Below are 20,338 nucleotides of genomic sequence, written 5' to 3' on the forward strand. Positions count from 1 at the left end.
TGTTTCATCGCTTCGTCGGCTTTTCTCGATCGCCGTTTGTCGCTGCTTGTTTTAACGCTCATTTCCGTTCTTGACCTGTTCTTGAGCCGTTCGTAGCCGTTTCTGACCCGTTCTTGAGCCGTTCTTGACCCGTTCTTGAACCGTTCTTGAGCCGTTCTTGCGTTGTTTACTTCCGTTCTTGACCCATTCGAAAATCGTTCTTGATTCGTTCGCAGCCTTGTTCACAGTCGTTTCTAACCCGTTCGTAGCCTCTCCTGACCCGTTCGCAGCCGTTACTGACCCGTTCGCAGCCCTGCTTGAGTTGTTTGTAGCCTTGTATGTAGTCTTTAATGACTTGTTCGTAGCCTCGTTCGCAACCCTGCTTGAGTTGTTCGTACCCTCGTTCGCAGCTGTTGTTAGGCCGTTTACTACCACTACCACTCATTGTAGTTAGATAGCAGTTCGATAATCCTTCGTAGCCGTTCGATAATTGTTCGTAGCCGTTCGATAATTGTTCGTAGCCGTTCGATAACCGTTCGATAGCCGCTCCTAACCCGTTCACTGCTGCTCATTCAGGTTGATAGCCGTTTCTGAGTTAGCGTTAGCCGCGCATTGAGGTTTGTTTAAGCAGTGGTATCAACGCAGAGTACTCTTCTCGAACGAAGTCAGCTTCTCATCTGATTCTTTCTGTTGATTCATCAATCTTTTAACGCAGGATTCCACATACAGTTTGTTGACGGCATCAGTGTCAGCTTCAGGTTGCATCATAGTCTGTAGCGACACGACACAGAGCGTTTCCGCGCACGTAACTTTTCACCAATCTATCCCAATGATCGCTTGTGCCGGTTGCATCATTTCTTGGTTCGAATAATCCAAATTTGTTGATAGGCATTTTTTTCCCCCGATAAGAGTGACGCTGATCGACTGATTAGATTTGTCGAGACACCATTCAATTTATAATAATGCCTGCTTCGCGAAATTCCTCGATGATCGACAGGATCTCATTGTCGTGAGCGTTGTGGCCAGCTCGGCGCGAAGCGTCCAGCAATCGTACCCGATCCACTAGCTCGTTGGGGTCATCCCAGTGTATGTAATCGATTTTATTGTCGGTTAGTGCCATCGCGTGAGGCATGAATACTCTCTTTCCAGATTTTTTCTTTTCAATCGATATTAATGGTGCGATTATATGTTTGTACTTGTATCCCCTGTGGCTTCGTAATTGGCCTTGTGTGTCATAATTGCGTTTATGCGCGTTCGTCGCCAATAATATGCTCTTGTATTTATACATCCTCCGTGTAAATGTCATCATCGGGAATTCTCTTGAAGATCAATTCGTATAATCCTGGTGTACCGATGTACTTCACTTCGTCTATAATTATAGAGTCATATTTGTCAATGTCGAATCGTTTGTTACCAAGACGCATTTCATCCTTATCGAAATAGACACCGTACACGTGATCGATTTTCCTTTCTTTGTCGCCACCGAGGAGAGTGCTCATGTACTCTTGTCCCAGTGGTCCCAAGTGCTTTCGCAACATTTCTCGACCTTCCAGCGTTTGTAATGTGTTTCGAACAAACGATGTTTCGAGCGTGCTGCCCGAGGTTTCGAAAACATTTTCGTTTGCGAGTGTTTCGGGTATCATAGGTTGTACGATTCTCGTTGTCGCGAACGGTGTAGAGCTTATCATCGGTTCATCCAATAAAGCATTCGATGTACGCGGTGTCGATGAGCGATTCGGGTTTGACCGTTTCCTCTTTTTCGGTGTCGCATCATCCTTCTCCTCTTCCAACTCCTCCTCCTCCTACCGCTTGATGGGTAAGATTTTAATCTTTGCGGTAATTTCCGGCTCGTTTTTCACCGCGATCGAGTTGTCGATAATCTTTTGTAGCGGCTCAATAATAGGTCTAAAATGGGTCTTGACCGCGATATCGTCATCGATCTTACCGGTCTTCAAAGCGCGATGTTTCTTGCGGATTGCTTCACTCGTTTTCGCAATCTCCTTCGCTATCTTTTCACGTTCGCGAATATTATCGTTCTCAACCATGTCGGTAGAGTGTCGAACGCTCGTGTTTCACCTCTCTCGACAGAACATCGGCAACGACTAATTGTTTTGCGGTATCGCGAACACGTTAAATCCGTTTCTGTATCGGCCGTTCGTAAGCGAGCTATCCTTATCTATCACTAGAAATCCATACTTTTGCTGCCAACAAGTACGACATAATTCACTGAAATCCTCATATGACATGTCGGTATTCACGTGATCGTTGTACACATGTTTCAAGTTGGTACCGTCCTGTTTAAACAAGATTAGCAGGTTTGCGTTGTCGCGTATAAGATGTTTCGGTATTCTTGCGTATGTCTGACAGAGATAGAAGTAGTCGACGTTCGAGTGGCGTCCCATTGAAAAGTACTCTCTTATCGTATTTTGTTTGTCACACGCCACGTCATCGAAAACGAAAATCGAGTTTGGACATGCTTCGCTCGGTGGAATGACGTCACTGTTATTGGAGAATGTAAAATAGCCGATTTCATCGATCGACGTCAACAAATTCTCCAGATACCGATATTTTAGCTGTTGCAGCGATTTTGAGTACACGTACACGTTTTCAAAGCGGACGCCGTGCGGGCTTTCTATCAAACTAATCAACACGTTAGTTTTACCGCAATTCGAGGGGCCGCAAACGATCGCGCGTATAGTAGTCGGCAGTATCGTACCGTGTCTACGCATCTCCGCGTTGTCCCCCATCGATCGTAATCTGGCGTCGTAATTCGTCACGCACATCGCGAAAGGTTGTCGCACGAAATTCATGTTCACACTCCTGACTGGATCGAACGTCTGCCTATTTATAGCTGCGCGGAACCGCGAATTGCTCAGTAACGAAAAAATGTTTGTCTTGCTATCAAGTCCTTACGATATTTGTAATTTGAGCGCCGAACAGCTACAATTTGTGTCGAAAACAGTTTTATTGCGAATGTGCGGCAATTACGTTCACTGCGTGTGGGACAAGCTTCCGGAACATATAAAGGCGGATTTGGAGATTCAAACTTATCGCCGCTGTTTCGAATTGTATATTAAGACAATTGTTTTTTGAAATGATTTTAATTTTTCTCGAGAGATTATACTCTCTCCATGATTGATGAATATTTAACTCTAAATAATAATCCGCGTATATCGCAATAAAGTATTTTTTATCTCATGCAACTTATATACATATATGAATGACGACAGGTATAAATAAATTAATTTCAAAAAATTTTGATACAAAATAAAATTAATCTAGATGAAAAGTACACAGTTGAAAAATTTGTGTTAAATTTAACAAATATCACCTGTCCCAATATCAACGGTCCACAGAAATTTTTGTGTTAATTTAACATAATACGGATATGTTAAATGGTGACACGAATATTGTGTTAATAGATTAGATTAGATTAGAAACGTTTATTGCTGCCCCACTTGAGGATTACAAGGCGCTTTTTCACTTAAGGAGCGGTCCCAAACCTTTACACAAACTTTACTTCCACTTATAATCTATCCTTAACCTATGACTTAGCCTATACAATATACAAAAAACAAAACGCCACGCCACTCCGCCTTACTCTCGCCCTATCTCTTCGCACCATTTACCTCTCTTTCATCTCTCTCTTTACGCTCTAACTACCCCTCCACACACACTCTCACCCTCCCCCTCCTATCTTACGCAATCTTATTACTAGCTTACTCTAATGTTGGACCTTCGCTTCCGGCTACTTCCGCCTTCCCTCCTCCACTTTCTCTCTCTCACTCTCTCCCTCTCCCCCTCTCCCCTCACCGCCTTCCCCCTCTCGCTTCCTCCAACAGTTTTATCCACACTTCCTCTTCCCCTTCCTCCCCCAGTACCTCCCTCACCATTTCCTGCCAGCTTTTCCCCCTTCCCCATTCCATACATTCCTCCCATACATGTTCCCATGTCTCCACCCCTCCCCCACATATCCTACACCTCCTTTCCTCCTCCTTCTCCCAATATCTGTGTCCCCTCATCCCATTCCCCAATCTGTACTTCGCCATCTTCTGCCACCTTCCTTCCGTCCATCCTTTCCTCAGATACTTCGGTACTCCCTTCCCCTTTACCTGCTTGTACCATTTATTATATACCGAATTCTCAATCTTTTCCCCTCTCTCCTCCCTCTGTCCTTTCTTTTCCCATTCCTCAACCTCCTCCCTAAATTCCCCTCTTTCCCTTCTTTCCTCCACCTCCCTTAAATTCATCCCTTTACCCTCAAAGAACTCTTTTCTTTCTTTCTCCCACTCTGACATTTCCCCTCCCTTTTTAGCCCTCTCCTTAATTTCCTCTAAATATACTCTCGCCAACCCCCCTCCCTTACCCTCCTCCAACCTCTTCTCATATCCCCACGCTCTTCTTCCCATCCTTGATCTTAACTTTTTCCTTTGGAGCTCCTCCCTTATCATATACCCCGGCGTTCCCCAATCCGCTCCTAACAACCATCTCATATATCTTTCCTGCACCCTTTCCAATCCCTCTCTCTCCTTCCACCCCCATATCTCAACCCCATACCCTAAAACCGTCCACACTAACGCATCGAAAAGCCATACTCTCCTCCCCCAATTACCCCCAAATCTCCTCTTTCCTATCCCCCATACTTGCCCCAATACTGCTGCCCCCCTCCTCATCCTCTCCCGCACCTGTCCATCCTGCCCCCCATTCCTTTGTACTACATATAGCCTAAATACTTGTACTCCTTTACCTCCTCCAACTTCTTTCTCTTCCAATACCAACTAGCTTTCTTCAGCCTCCCTCCCCCCTTCCTGCACCTCATCACCTTCGACTTGCTCTCATTCAACTTCAATCCCTTCCCCTCCAAATATCTACCTAATCTTTCCATCCTCTCCCAACCTCACTCCTCCCCATCTCCCTTTCCTCATCTCCTCCTCCAAGTCCGCCATCATCATATTAAACAGCAGCGGACTCAGAGGACACCCCTGCCTCACTCCCCTCCCTGTCCAGAACTTTTCTCCCCTCTCTTCCAGTATTCAATCCCTCACACCATTCCTATATCCTCTAATTCATCCCTTTTCCTTTTTAAAACCTCTTCCGGCGTCCCCGTGCTAGCCCTTCTCTCCCTCTTCTCAACATTCTTTATTCTTTGCACCTCATCCATTTCCCTTCTATACTTCTCTTACTCTATGTCTAGTGACTTTTCTCGCGCCACCTACCTTTTTCTCTTTCCCTATACCTACTACACCTGCTCCGATCTCTCTACACCTGTTCTCACCTATCTCCCTAATTGCTGACTCACTCCACCTGCACCACTTTACTCTCTTCTCACCGCTCTTTTCCCTTCTCTACCAACTCGCCTGCAATCCCCCGGCTTGCACTCACTCCAGATTCTCACTGACTCACTCTCTCTCACCTCTTCTCCTCCTCCTACCTCTAATAACCACTCAAAACACACTCTCTGACAGCACTCCAACCTTCTATCACGCAACCGGAAACGGAAGTCCGAATATTGTGTTAATATTTTAGCATAAAATAAATGCAAACTTCAAATAAACTTAAAATAAATTTTGTGTAAAATTAACATAGTTTTAATGTAAAAATTAACTAAAAAAATTGTTAATTTTACATTTTATCACCCCCACTTATATTATAAAGTAAAATTAACATTTTTTTCTGTAAATTTTAACAGATAAATCTTGTCACTAATAATACGGAATATATTTATTGTGTAAAATTAAAAATAGATATACATTGTGTTATTTTTACACTTTTTTTTAGTTGTTTTAATAATTTAACATTTGAGTCCAATTAACATAACAGCAATAAATGTTAAATTAACACATGAATGTGTTAAATATTTAACACAAAAGTTTTAACGGGGTCCGTTTTTAACAAGAAAACACAAATTTTCCAACTGTGTAATAGGGTTATAATAGGAGACGAAATACCTTGCAAATTACGTTAACGAAATGGCTTTTTAAATTGGACCTTTTTATCGCAATATACAATGACTTGCACAAGTTCACAAATGACTTTTGAATTGATGAATTTAATTTCATGTTTGCGTTGGCATAGGTATCAAGTTGCAATCTGTTACGACGACTCATCTATAATTCATTTCTCGGAATAATTTGCATTTTTTAAATTTGTATAGAATTATCCGCAAGAAAGATTAAATGAAATTTGATTTTCTTATCAATTAAAATCATATTTTGCACGTTTATTTTAAAACTCACACAAATCAAGCTAATGCTCACAAATAATACTCATTATTCAATATCGAAATGGCGTTTTAATTACTGTAAGCGCAGATGAACGGCAGTAAAGAAATTGTTCTAAATCCCTCAGTGAAAAATAAGATAGAATATATTTGGCTCAAGATACAATATAATTTGGCAATGTCAACGGTATTAAATTCGAGCGAGGACTGTTCCTTCCGACAGTTAATCGGCTGTATTTATTTCTTTCGCTTAGACTTCTAGATAATTCTTGACTTTTCGGTTATTGTTTTGTCTTACGACCTCGTCAAGGTAATCGGAGATATTGTTTTTACTTGGCTGTCTCACGAAACAATCCGAGTCGACTTACACTGTTTTTGTTTGCGTCCATATTATAATGCCGAGTTTGTCTCGAGTAAATATAACGGTCGAGACAAATACTTTTATTATCGATTCGCAATATCTAAGATAAATTATTCACGCGATACAATATTATAATTTAAAATAATTCCGATCCTACATTACTTTGTCGTATCTTTCAATTTTATAGATCTGATGCACAGCATGACAAATCATTATGTAACACGTAACGAATAATTTCACGATACATGCTACAATCGCATGATAACGTATTATCTTCTTCACTTCTTGGAAAATGTACATTCCTATATGATTATGTTTTCTTAAAATACAATTTATAAATATGTAAACAAACATGTGCAACAGATGAATGAAAATGTCTATATATTATTATTTATCAATTTATACACTTAATTATTAATGAAGAATTTTGATTAAAGTAGCCAATCTTTTCTAATCTTTCAATCCCGAAAATAAAAAAACAAGATAAAAATCATATTTTTGACAAAAGTTGTAAAATAAACTGAGTAAATGGCAATATGAGCCTAGGCGCTGTTAATAGGGCGCAATTTTTTAAAAAATTAAATGTATTATATAAGCATTCAAACGCACATCGTTTATTTAGATCCAAATTATCTTAATAAAATATTCGCGGACGTTTCGGATCCTTCTTAGGGCCATCTTCAGCGCAAAAAAAAACCTTAATACCGAGATTAACATAGAATTTGTAGATGAAGGATATTACAAGACACAACATAAGCAATTGATTATCGCAAAATAATTGTGTAAAATAAATGTAAAAAAAGATACAACACAAATATACAAATAAGCAAATGGCATTAAGACATGTGGTTTTGAAATAGAGAAGCTCTAAATAAGAAGTACTCGTGATATAGTAATTTACATGTTACTATGATCTAATCAGCGTGCAGAGTTAGAGAGTGTGCAAGACTACGTTAGTGCGTCTTTTATTGAAATTCGGTCCCGGAAAAGTGTGACAAACACAGGCACAGAGATCCGCGTCGGTAATTGCTACCTCGGTGTCCTGGTGAAAGCAGGGTGTCTTTGCTCTTTGTCATCTGCGGCACGATGAGCAATGAGTTCGGTGGAGTCGGCGACACGGTAGAAGTTTGCGGTGAGGTAGCCAGTGTTAGATTGGGTAGCGATTGACCCAGACTCGAATACGGTACTTGGACACTCAGCGTGTTCGGCGTCGGTGATTTACTCAATAACGAACGCCTGATTCGGACAATGAGTTTTAATAGAGATGTTATTACAGTCCATTTACTTTGCGATTCATCAATGTGAAATCGCGAAAGTTTGATATACGTTTCAACATCGCGCTCACCTTATGTGCATGGATCTGTGATTATGCCCGGAACCGATTCGCCACCTTCCTCCGACGACAACGAACTCGACGCTCGCGGTTGTTCGTTCGTCTCCACGCTGACGTTTCTGCTCGGATTATAACTGGGTAGAAAGCTGCTACTTCCCTGAGACGCGCCTTCCATCTCCATACTACCGCTAGAAATGATGGAACGCATTTTATATACAACAAGACTTCGAGATTTCTTTTTTTTTACTTTTCGAAACATACCTATGACTATGAGCGAGACTGCTAACATGTGAGGCTCTGCTACTGCCACGCGGAGTTCTTGGAAAGGTCCCCTCGCACTCTTCCGTTTCGAAATCGCCGTCGCCCAAAGTACTCGGTTGCCTGCTAACTGGTGCCAGATTCATTACTGGCTCGGCACCGAGCGACGGTGCTTTCATCAATACGAATTGTTGCTGAGCGTGTCTCAAGGATTCCATCCACGACTGAAAAAGCATGTGGTACTGTTAGTTTAAAACAACTTCCGCTCGTAAACTAGAAACCGCATTAGCTAAAATCATGAAGGTTTGCGGTTTCACCGACCAATTTTAACTTTAAATTTAATTAATTCAATCTTCTCTAGATTATTAAAAAATTGCATTATGTATATACATGTTGTTAGTTACAAAGAAAGATAAAAATTTAATTTCAACTATAATTATATCTAGTTAAGCGACATTAGTGAAGACCGTCGTTAATGAAGGTACACTACAAACGCGGAATCTAAATCGAACGGAACAGTGAATCAACATTCCGCGAACTTTGTCGTAATTCGTGATGTTTGTCGAGTCACCTTGGCTAGTTTCGGGTCACCGGCGCTCAGGATTAAAGCGGCCGAAACTGTCCCGTACTCGTTAAGATAAACCAATCCTATACTGGACGGTTCTTTGACCTCGTGTATTCGTATGCGGTCGACAACATACGGTTGCCTAATGATCTTAAACATTTTTTTCGTTGTAGATTTGCAAATCAATAGCATGTCGGTCAATAATAGTACGTGCACTTCCATCTGTAAAGGATAATTAATAGACCGTAATTTCTTATTTCAACACAGTGAGAATTAAATAATTGCTATCTTTAAGATATAGAAAAAAATTAGCTATAGAAACTACTTCATAAAATAAGTCAAATTACAACAGAATTATTTTCAATTATTTCGCTTATTATTGACAATGGATATTCTCTTTTAATCTCATATACTTATATTTCTGAATATAGTTTCATTTTATTCATATAAAAGTAATTTTGATCTGACTAACAATAAATAACATTGTCGCATACTTTGTTGGTGGCTCTCTGAGTTTCAAATCCCCCTCTCGAAGGAGGGTTCTCAGGCTGCCCTTCGGACACCCGGGCATCGGCGTCGTGGTAATGTCGAGATTGCTGTACAGTTTGATCAGTTTCTCCACCTCCTCATCGAGACCTTTAGATTCCACGACGTCGTAACTCTCTAGACGGCAGGCTGCGCTGTCCAGCTTAGGAGCCTCCTCGTTTTTCCTCAGCGCCGCGTTCACAGACGCCACGAAATCGTCGACGGATTTGATCTATGTGCGAAACGAATCTTTCAAATTAAATTATCGCTTTTGTGAGTTTTCCTTTGAATCTTTTGATACCAAGCAGACAACAGCGTACAAACTTCTTCATTTGCTATACATAAATTAAGGATGCGTCGCATAGGGTCAGCGGTAAAAAAGTATCGATTTCTAATATTTTAAGACGAGCCAAAAATTCATCGATTATACATTTTAATAGTACATTGATTACAGAACCATTTGGTACCAAACAGACACCAGCGTACAAATTTTTTAACTTGATATACATAAAATAAGGTTGCGTCGCATAGGATCAGCGGTAAAAAGTATCGATTTCCAATATTTTAAGACGAGCCAAAAATTCATCGATTATACATTTTAATAGTACATTGATTACAGAATCTTTTGATACCATGCAGACACCAGCGTACAAATTTTTTAACTTGATATACATAAAATAAAGTTGCGTCGAATGGGGTCAGCGGTAAAGAAGTATCGATTTCTAATATTTTAAGACGAGCCAAAAATTCATCGATTATACATTTTAATAGTACATTGATTACACAATCATTTGGTACCAAACAGACACCAGCGTACAAATATTTTAACTTGATATACATAAAATAAGGTTGCGTCGCATAGGGTCAGCGGTAAAAAAGTATCGATTTCTAATATTTTAAGACGAGCCAAAAATTCATCGATTATACATTTTAATAGTACATTGATTACAGAATCTTTTGATACCATGCAGACACCAGCGTACAAATTTTTTAACTTGATATACATAAAATAAAGTGGCGTCGAATGGGGTCAGCGGTAAAAAAGTATCGATTTCTAATATTTTAAGACGAGCCAAAAATTCATCGATTATACATTTTAATAGTACATTGATTACAGAACCATTTGGTACCAAACAGACACCTGCGTACAAATTTTTTAACTTGATATACATAAAATAAGGTTGCGTCGCATGAGGTCAGCGGTAAAAAAGTATCGATTTCTAATATTTAAAGACGAGCCAAAAATTCATCCATTATACATTTTAATAGTACATTGATTACAGAATCTTTTGGTACCAAGCAGACAACAGCATACAAACTTTTTCATTTGCTATACATAAATTAAGGATGCGTCGCATAGGGTCAGCGGTAAAAAAGTATCGATTTCTAATATTTTAAGACGAGCCAAAAATTCATCGATTATACATTTTAATAGTACATTGATTACAGAACCATTTGGTACCAAACAGACACCAGCGTACAAATTTTTTAACTTGATATACATAAAATAAAGTTGCGTCGAATGGGGTCAGCGGTAAAAAAGTATAGATTTCTAATATTTTAAGACGAGCCAAAAATTCATCGATTATACATTTTAATAGTACATTGATTACAGAACCATTTGGTACCATGCAGACACCAGCGTACAAATTTTTTAACTTGATATACATAAAATAAGGATGCGTCGCATAGGGTCAGCGGTAAAAAAATATCGATTTCTAATATTTTAAGACGAGCCAAAAATTCATCGATTATACATTTTAATAGTACATTGATCACAGAACCATTTGGTACCAAACAGACACCAGCGTACAAATTTTTTAACTTGATATACATAAAATAAGGTTGCGTCGCATAGGGTCAGCGGTAAAAAAGTATGGATTTCTAATATTTAAAGACGAGCCAAAAATTCATCCATTATACATTTTAATAGTACATTGATTACAGAATCTTTTGATACCATGCAGACACCAGCGTACAAATTTTTTAACTTGATATACATAAAATAAGGATGCGTCGCATAGGGTCAGCGGTAAAAAAGTATCGATTTCTAATATTTTAAGACGAGCCAAAAATTCATCGATTATACATTTTAATAGTACATTGATCCCAGAACCATTTGGTACCAAACAGACACCAGCGTACAAATTTTTTAACTTGATATACATAAAATAAGGTTGCGTCGCATAGGGTCAGCGGTAAAAAAGTATGGATTTCTAATATTTTAAGACGAGCCAAAATTCATCGATTATACATTTTAATAGTACATTGATTACAGAACCATTTGGTATCAAACAGACACCAGCGTACAAATTTTTTAACTTGATATACATAAAATAAAGTTGCGTCGAATGGGGTCAGCGGTAAAAAAGTATCGATTTCTAATATTTTAAGACGAGCCAAAAATTCATCGATTGTACATTTTAATAGTACATTGATTACAGAATCTTTTGATACCATGCAGACACCAGCGTACAAATTTTTTAATACGATAAACATAAAATAAGGATGCGTCGCATAGGGTCAGCGGTAAAAAAGTATCGATTTCTAATATTTTAAGACGAGCCAAAAATTCATCGATTATACATTTTAATAGTACATTGATCACAGAACCATTTGGTACCAAACAGACACCAGCGTACAAATTTTTTAACTTGATATACATAAAATAAGGTTGCGTCGCATAGGGTCAGCGGTAAAAAAGTATGGATTTCTAATATTTTAAGACGAGCCAAAATTCATCGATTATACATTTTAATAGTACATTGATTACAGAACCATTTGGTACCAAACAGACACCAGCGTACAAATTTTTTAACTTGATATACATAAAATAAAGTTGCGTCGAATGGGGTCAGCGGTAAAAAAGTATCGATTTCTAATATTTTAAGACGAGCCAAAAATTCATCGATTATACATTTTAATAGTACATTGATTACAGAATCTTTTGATACCATGCAGACACCAGCGTACAAATTTTTTAACTTGATATACATAAAATAAGGTTGCGTCGCATAGGATCAGCGGTAAAAAAGTATCGATTTCTAATATTTTAAGACGAGCCAAAAATTCATCCATTATACATTTTAATAGTACATTGATTACAGAATCTTTTGATACCATGCAGACACCAGCGTACAAATTTTTTAACTTGATATACATAAAATAAGGTTGCGTCGAATGGGATCAGCGGTAAAAAGTATCGATTTCCAATATTTTAAGACGAGCCAAAAATTCATCGATTATACATTTTAATAGTACATTGATTACAGAATCTTTTGATACCATGCAGACACCAGCGTACTAATTTTTTAACTTGATATACATAAAATAAAGTTGCGTCGAATGGGGTCAGCGGTAAAAAAGTATCGATTTCTAATATTTTAAGACGAGCCAAAAATTCATCGATTATACATTTTAATAGTACATTGATTACACAATCATTTGGTACCAAACAGACACCAGCGTACAAATTTTTTAACTTGATATACATAAAATAAGGTTGCGTCGCATAGGGTCAGCGGTAAAAAAGTATCGATTTCTAATATTTTAAGACGAGCCAAAAATTCATCGATTATACATTTTAATAGTACATTGATTACAGAATCATTTGGTACCAAACAGACACCAGCGTACAAATTTTTTAACTTGATATACATAAAATAAAGTTGCGTCGAATGGGGTCAGCGGTAAAAAAGTATCGATTTCTAATATTTTAAGATGAGCCAAAAATTCATTGATTATACATTTTAATAGTACATTGATTACAGAATCATTTGGTACCAAACAGACACTAGCGTACAAATTTTTTAACTTGATATACATAAAATAAGGTTGCGTCGCATAGGATCAGCGGTAAAAAAGTATGGATTTCTAATATTTTAAGACGAGCCAAATAATTCATCGATTATACATTTTAATAGTACATTGATTACAGAATCTTTTGATACTATGCAGGCACCAGCGTACAAATTTTTTAACTTTATATACATAAAATAAAGTGGCATCGAATGGGATCAGCGGTAAAAAAGTATCGATTTCTAATATTTTAAGACGAGCCAAAAATTCATCGATTATACATTTTTATAGTACATTGATTACAGAACCATTTGGTACCAAACAGACACCTGCGTACAAATTTTTTAACTTGATATACATAAAATAAGGTTGCGTCGCATGAGGTCAGCGGTAAAAAAGTATCGATTTCTAATATTTAAAGACGAGCCAAAAATTCATCCATTATACATTTTAATAGTACATTGATTACAGAATCTTTTGGTACCAAGCAGACAACAGCATACAAACTTTTTCATTTGCTATACATAAATTAAGGATGCGTCGCATAGGGTCAGCGGTAAAAAAGTATCGATTTCTAATATTTTAAGACGAGCCAAAAATTCATCGATTATACATTTTAATAGTACATTGATTACAGAACCATTTGGTACCAAACAGACACCAGCGTACAAATTTTTTAACTTGATATACATAAAATAAAGTTGCGTCGAATGGGGTCAGCGGTAAAAAAGTATAGATTTCTAATATTTTAAGACGAGCCAAAAATTCATCGATTATACATTTTAATAGTACATTGATTACAGAACCATTTGGTACCATGCAGACACCAGCGTACAAATTTTTTAACTTGATATACATAAAATAAGGATGCGTCGCATAGGGTCAGCGGTAAAAAAATATCGATTTCTAATATTTCAAGACGAGCCAAAAATTCATCGATTATACATTTTAATAGTACATTGATCACAGAACCATTTGGTACCAAACAGACACCAGCGTACAAATTTTTTAACTTGATATACATAAAATAAGGTTGCGTCGCATAGGGTCAGCGGTAAAAAAGTATGGATTTCTAATATTTAAAGACGAGCCAAAAATTCATCCATTATACATTTTAATAGTACATTGATTACAGAACCATTTGGTACCAAACAGACACCAGCGTACAAATTTTTTAACTTGATATACATAAAATAATGTTGCGTCGCATGGGGTCAGCGGTAAAAAGGTATCGATTTCTAATATTTAAAGACGAGCCAAAAATTCATCCATTATACATTTTAATAGTACATTGATTACAGAATCTTTTGGTACCAAGCAGACAACAGCGTACAAACTTTTTCATTTGCTATACATGAATTAAGGATGCGTCGCATAGGGTCAGCGGTAAAAAAGTATCGATTTCTAATATTTTAAGACGAGCCAAAAATTCATCCATTATACATTTTAATAGTACATTGATTACAGAATCTTTTGATACCATGCAGACACTAGCGTACAAATTTTTTAACTTGATATACATAAAATAAGGTTGCGTCGCATAGGATCAGCGGTAAAAAGTATCGATTTCTAATATTTTAAGACGAGCCAAAAATTCATCGATTATACATTTTAATAGTACATTGATTACAGAATCTTTTGATAGCATGCAGACACCAGCGTACACATTTTTTAACTTGATATACATAAAATAAAGTTGCGTCGAATGGGGTCAGCGATAAAAAAGTATCGATTTCTAATATTTAAAGACGAGCCAAAAATTCATCCATTATACATTTTAATAGTACATTGATTACAGAATCTTTTGGTACCAAGCAGACAACAGCGTACAAACTTTTTCATTTGCTATACATAAATTAAGGATGCGTCGCATAGGGTCAGCGGTAAAAAAGTATCGATTTCTAATATTTTAAGACGAGCCAAAAATTCATCCATTATACATTTTAATAGTACATTGATTACAGAATCTTTTGGTACCAAGCAGACAACAGCATACAAACTTTTTCATTTGCTATACATAAATTAAGGATGCGTCGCATAGGGTCAGCGGTAAAAAAGTATCGATTTCTAATATTTTAAGACGAGCCAAAAATTCATCGATTATACATTTTAATAGTACATTGATTACAGAATCTTTTGATACCATGCAGACACTAGCGTACAAATTTTTTAACGTGATATACATAAAATAAGGTTGCGTCGCATAGGATCAGCGGTAAAAAGTATCGATTTCCAATATTTTAAGACGAGCAAAAAATTCATCGATTATACATTTTAATAGTACATTGATTACAGAATCTTTTGATACCATGCAGACACCAGCGTACACATTTTTTAACTTGATATACATAAAATAAAGTTGCGTCGAATGGGGTCAGCGGTAAAAAAGTATCGATTTCTAATATTTTAAGACGAGCCAAAAATTCATCCATTATACATTTTAATAGTACATTGATTACAGAATCTTTTGGTACCAAGCAGACAACAGCATACAAACTTTTTCATTTGCTATACATAAATTAAGGATGCGTCGCATAGGGTCAGCGGTAAAAAAGTATCGATTTCTAATATTTTAAGACGAGCCAAAAATTCATCGATTATACATTTTAATAGTACATTGATTACAGAATCTTTTGATAGCATGCAGACACCAGCGTACAAATTTTTTAACTTGATATACATAAAATAAAGTTGCGTCGAATGGAGTCAGCGGTAAAAAAGTATCGATTTCTAATATTTTAAGACGAGCCAAAAATTCATCGATTATACATTTTAATAGTACATTGTTTACACAATCATTTGGTACCAAACAGACACCAGCGTACAAATTATTTAACTTGATATACATAAAATAAGGTTGCGTCGCATAGGGTCAGCGGTAAAAAAGTATCGATTTCTAATATTTTAAGACGAGCCAAAAATTCATCGATTATACATTTTAATAGTACATTGATTACAGAACCATTTGGTACCATGCAGACACCAGCATACAAATTTTTTAACTTGATATACATAAAATAAGGTTGCGTCGCATAGGATCAGCGGTAAAAAGTATCGATTTCCAATATTTTAAGACGAGCCAAAAATTCATCGATTATACATTTTAATAGTACATTGATTACAGAATCTTTTGATACCATGCAGACACCAGCGTACAAATTTTTTAACTTGATATACATAAAATAAAGTTGCGTCGAATGGGGTCAGCGGTAAAAAAGTATCGATTTCTAATATTTTAAGACGAGCCAAAAATTCATCCATTATACATTTTAATAGTACATTGATTACAGAATCTTTTGGTACCAAGCAGACAACAGCATACAAACTTTTTCATTTGCTATACATAAATTAAAGATGCGTCGCATAGGGTCAGCGGTAAAAAAGTATGGATTTCTAATATTTTAAGACGAGCCAAAAATTCATCGATTATACATTTTAATAGTACATTGATTACAGAACCATTTGGTACCAAACAGACACCATCGTACAAATTTTTTAACTTGATATACATAAAATAAAGTTGCGTCGAATGAGGTCAGCGGTAAAAAAGTATCGATTTCTAATATTTTAAGACGAGCCAAAAATTCATCGATTATACATTTTAATAGTACATTGATTACAGAATCATTTGGTACCAAATAGACACCAGCGTACAAATTTTTTAACTTGATATACATAAAATAAGGTTGCGTCGCATAGGGTCAGCGGTAAAAAAGTATGGAATTCTAATATTTTAAGACGAGCCAAAAATTCATCGATTATACATTTTAATAGTACATTGATTACAGAACCATTTGGTACCAAACAGACACCAGCGTACAAATTTTTTAACTTGATATACATAAAATAAAGTTGCGTCGAATGAGGTCAGCGGTAAAAAAGTATCGATTTCTAATATTTTAAGATGAGCCAAAAATTCATCGATTATACATTTTAATAGTACATTGATTACAGAATCATTTGGTACCAAACAGACACCAGCGTACAAATTTTTTAACTTGATATACATAAAATAAGGTTGCGTCGCATAGGGTCAGCGGTAAAAAAGTATGGAATTCTAATATTTTAAGACGAGCCAAAAATTCATCGATTATACATTTTAATAGTACATTGATTACAGAACCATTTGGTACCAAATACACCAGCGTACAAATTTTTTAACTTGATATACATAAAATAAGGTTGCGTCGCATAGGATCAGCGGTAAAAAGTATCGATTTCCAATATTTTAAGACGAGCCAAAAATTCATCGATTATACATTTTAATAGTACATTGATTACAGAATCTTTTGATACCATGCAGACACCAGCGTACAAATTTTTTAACTTGATATACATAAAATAAAGTTGCGTCGAATGGGGTCAGCGGTAAAAAAGTATCGATTACAAATATTTAAAGACGAGCCAAAAATTCATCGATTATACATTTTAATAGTACATTGATTACAGAATCATTTGGTACCAAACAGACACCAGCGTACAAATTTTTTAACTTACTATACATAAAATAAGGTTGCGTCGCATAGGGTCAGCGGTAAAAAAGTATGGATTTCTAATATTTTAAGACGAGCCAAAAATTCATCGATTATACATTTTAATAGTACATTGATTACAGAACCATTTGGTACCAAACAGACACCATCGTACAAATTTTTTAACTTGATATACATAAAATAAAGTTGCGTCGAATGAGGTCAGCGGTAAAAAAGTATCGATTTCTAATATTTTAAGACGAGCCAAAAATTCATCGATTATACATTTTAATAGTACATTACAGAATCATTTGGTACCAAATAGACACCAGCGTACAAATTTTTTAACTTGATATACATAAAATAAGGTTGCGTCGCATAGGGTCAGCGGTAAAAAAGTATGGAATTCTAATATTTTAAGACGAGCCAAAAATTCATCGATTATACATTTTAATAGTAAGGGCGGTCCGATAAGTACTTAGCCTACAAAAGAAAAACGAAAATTTTGGAAAAGTGGCGATTTATTTCTCAACATAGTCTCCTTTTAGCTCGATACACTTGACCCAGCGATGCTCCAACTTCTTTAACCCATCTGAAAAATACGTTTTCTCGAAGTCTGCAAAGTAGGCCTCCGTCGCGGCGATGACCTCCTCATTCGACTCAAATTTCTGCCCGGCGAGTGACTTTTTCAAGTTTGGAAACAAAAAAAAGTCGCACGGGGCCAAATCTGGAGAATACGGTGGATGGGGCAGCAGTTCGTAGTGCAATTCGACCAATTTGGCCGTGGCGACGGCGGAGGTGTGAGCCGGTGCGTTGTCATGGTGGAAGAGCACTTTTTTCTTCGCCAAATGGGGCCGTTTTTTCTGCAATTCGGCGTCGAATCGGCCCAATAATTCGGCATAGTAGAGCCCTGTGACCGTTTTGCCCTTCTCCAGGTAGTCGATGTAGATCACACCTTGTGAATCCCAGAAAACTGTGGCCATCACCTTTCCGGCCGATAGGACGGTCTTCGCCTTCTTCGGAGCACGTTCGCCGGGTGAAGTCCACTGTTTCGACTGTTCCTTGGTCTCTGGTGTGTACCAGTGGATCCATGTTTCGTCGACGGTCACGAAACGACGCAGAAACTCCTTCGGATTGCGCTTAAACAGCGTCAAACACTGCTCTGAAATGGTCTCACGGTTGCGCTTGTTGTCCGGAGTGAGCAAACGCGGCACCCATCGCGCCGACAGCTTTCTCATGCCCAAAATTTCATGCAGGATATGACCCACGCGGTCTTTTGAGATGCCCACTGTTTCAGCTATCTCGCGCACCTTCAATCGGCGGTCTGCCAATACGAGATCGTGGATTTTTGTCACGTTATCCTCCGTGGTAGCCATTTTCGGGGCACCTGAGCGTGGCTCATTAAAAACCGACGTGCGACCACGTTGAAACTCGTTAAACCAATTTTTGACGGTCGCCATCGAAGGAGAAGAGTCACCGTACACAGCATCCAAGCGCTCTTTGATTTCGCTGCGCGATTTCCCTTCCAAAAACAAGAATCGAATCACCGACCGATATTGCTCTTTTTCCATTTTTCTAAAATCCGTGGACACGCTCGCTCCCACACGCGGTCAAAACAAAACTACGAGTCCGATTCGGTTGAAATTTTGACAGTAGCCGTCTACGAGAATGTACTACACGATAGTAAATCTCTCTTGTGATACTGGCACCATCGGGCGGTGAGGCTAAGTACTTATCGGACCGCCAATACATTGATTACAGAACCATTTGGTACCAAACAGACACCAGCGTACAAATTTTTTAACTTGATATACATAAAATAAAGTTGCGTCGAATGAGGTCAGCGGTAAAAAAGTATCGATTTCTAATATTTTAAGACGAGCCAAAAATTCATCGATTATACATTTTAATAGTACATTGATTACAGAATCATTTGGTACCAAACAGACACCAGCGTACAAATTTTTTAACTTGATATACATAAAATAAGGTTGCGTCGCATAGGGTCAGCGGTAAAAAAGTATGGAATTCTAATATTTTAAGACGAGTCAAAAATTCATCGATTATACATTTTAATAGTACATTGATTACAGAACCATTTGGTACCAAACAGACACCAGCGTACAAATTTTTTAACTTGATATACATAAAATAAGGTTGCGTCGCATGGGGTCAGCGGTAAAAAAGTATCGATTTCTAATATTTAAAGACGAGCCAAAAATTCATCCATTATACATTTTAATAGTACATTGATTACAGAATCTTTTGGTACCAAGCAGACAACAGCGTACAAACTTTTTCATTTGCTATACATAAATTAAGGATGCGTCGCATAGGGTCAGCGGTAAAAAAGTATCGATTTCTAATATTTTAAGACGAGCCAAAAATTCATCGATTATACATTTTAATAGTACATTGATTACAGAATCATTTGGTACCAAACAGACACCAGCGTACAAATTTTTTAACTTGATATACATAAAATAAGGTTGCGTCGCATAGGGTCAGCGGTAAAAAAGTATGGAATTCTAATATTTTAAGACGAGCCAAAAATTCATCCATTATACATTTTAATAGTACATTGATTACAGAATCTTTTGGTACCAAGCAGACAACAGCGTACAAACTTTTTCATTTGCTATACATAAATTAAGGATGCGTCGCATAGGGTCAGCGGTAAAAAAGTATCGATTTCTAATATTTTAAGACGAGCCAAAAATTCATCCATTATACATTTTAATAGTACATTGATTACAGAATCTTTTGGTACCAAGCAGACAACAGCATACAAACTTTTTCATTTGCTATACATAAATTAAGGATGCGT

At 37.1% G+C, this 20,338-nt stretch overlaps 1 pseudogene; it reads right to left on the bottom strand.

The window, feature by feature from the left end:
• Nucleotides 1-7,525: 7,525 nt before the first annotated feature.
• On the bottom strand, nucleotides 7,526-19,082 carry LOC145947396 (uncharacterized; annotated as a pseudogene).
• Between the last annotated feature and the right edge of the window lie 1,256 nt (nucleotides 19,083-20,338).

This window comes from Prenolepis imparis, unplaced genomic scaffold (assembly GCF_030444845.1).
Source record: "Prenolepis imparis isolate NDT839.2.m4 unplaced genomic scaffold, iyPreImpa1.0 SCAF_74, whole genome shotgun sequence".
Classification (NCBI taxonomy): Eukaryota; Metazoa; Arthropoda; class Insecta; order Hymenoptera; family Formicidae; genus Prenolepis; species Prenolepis imparis.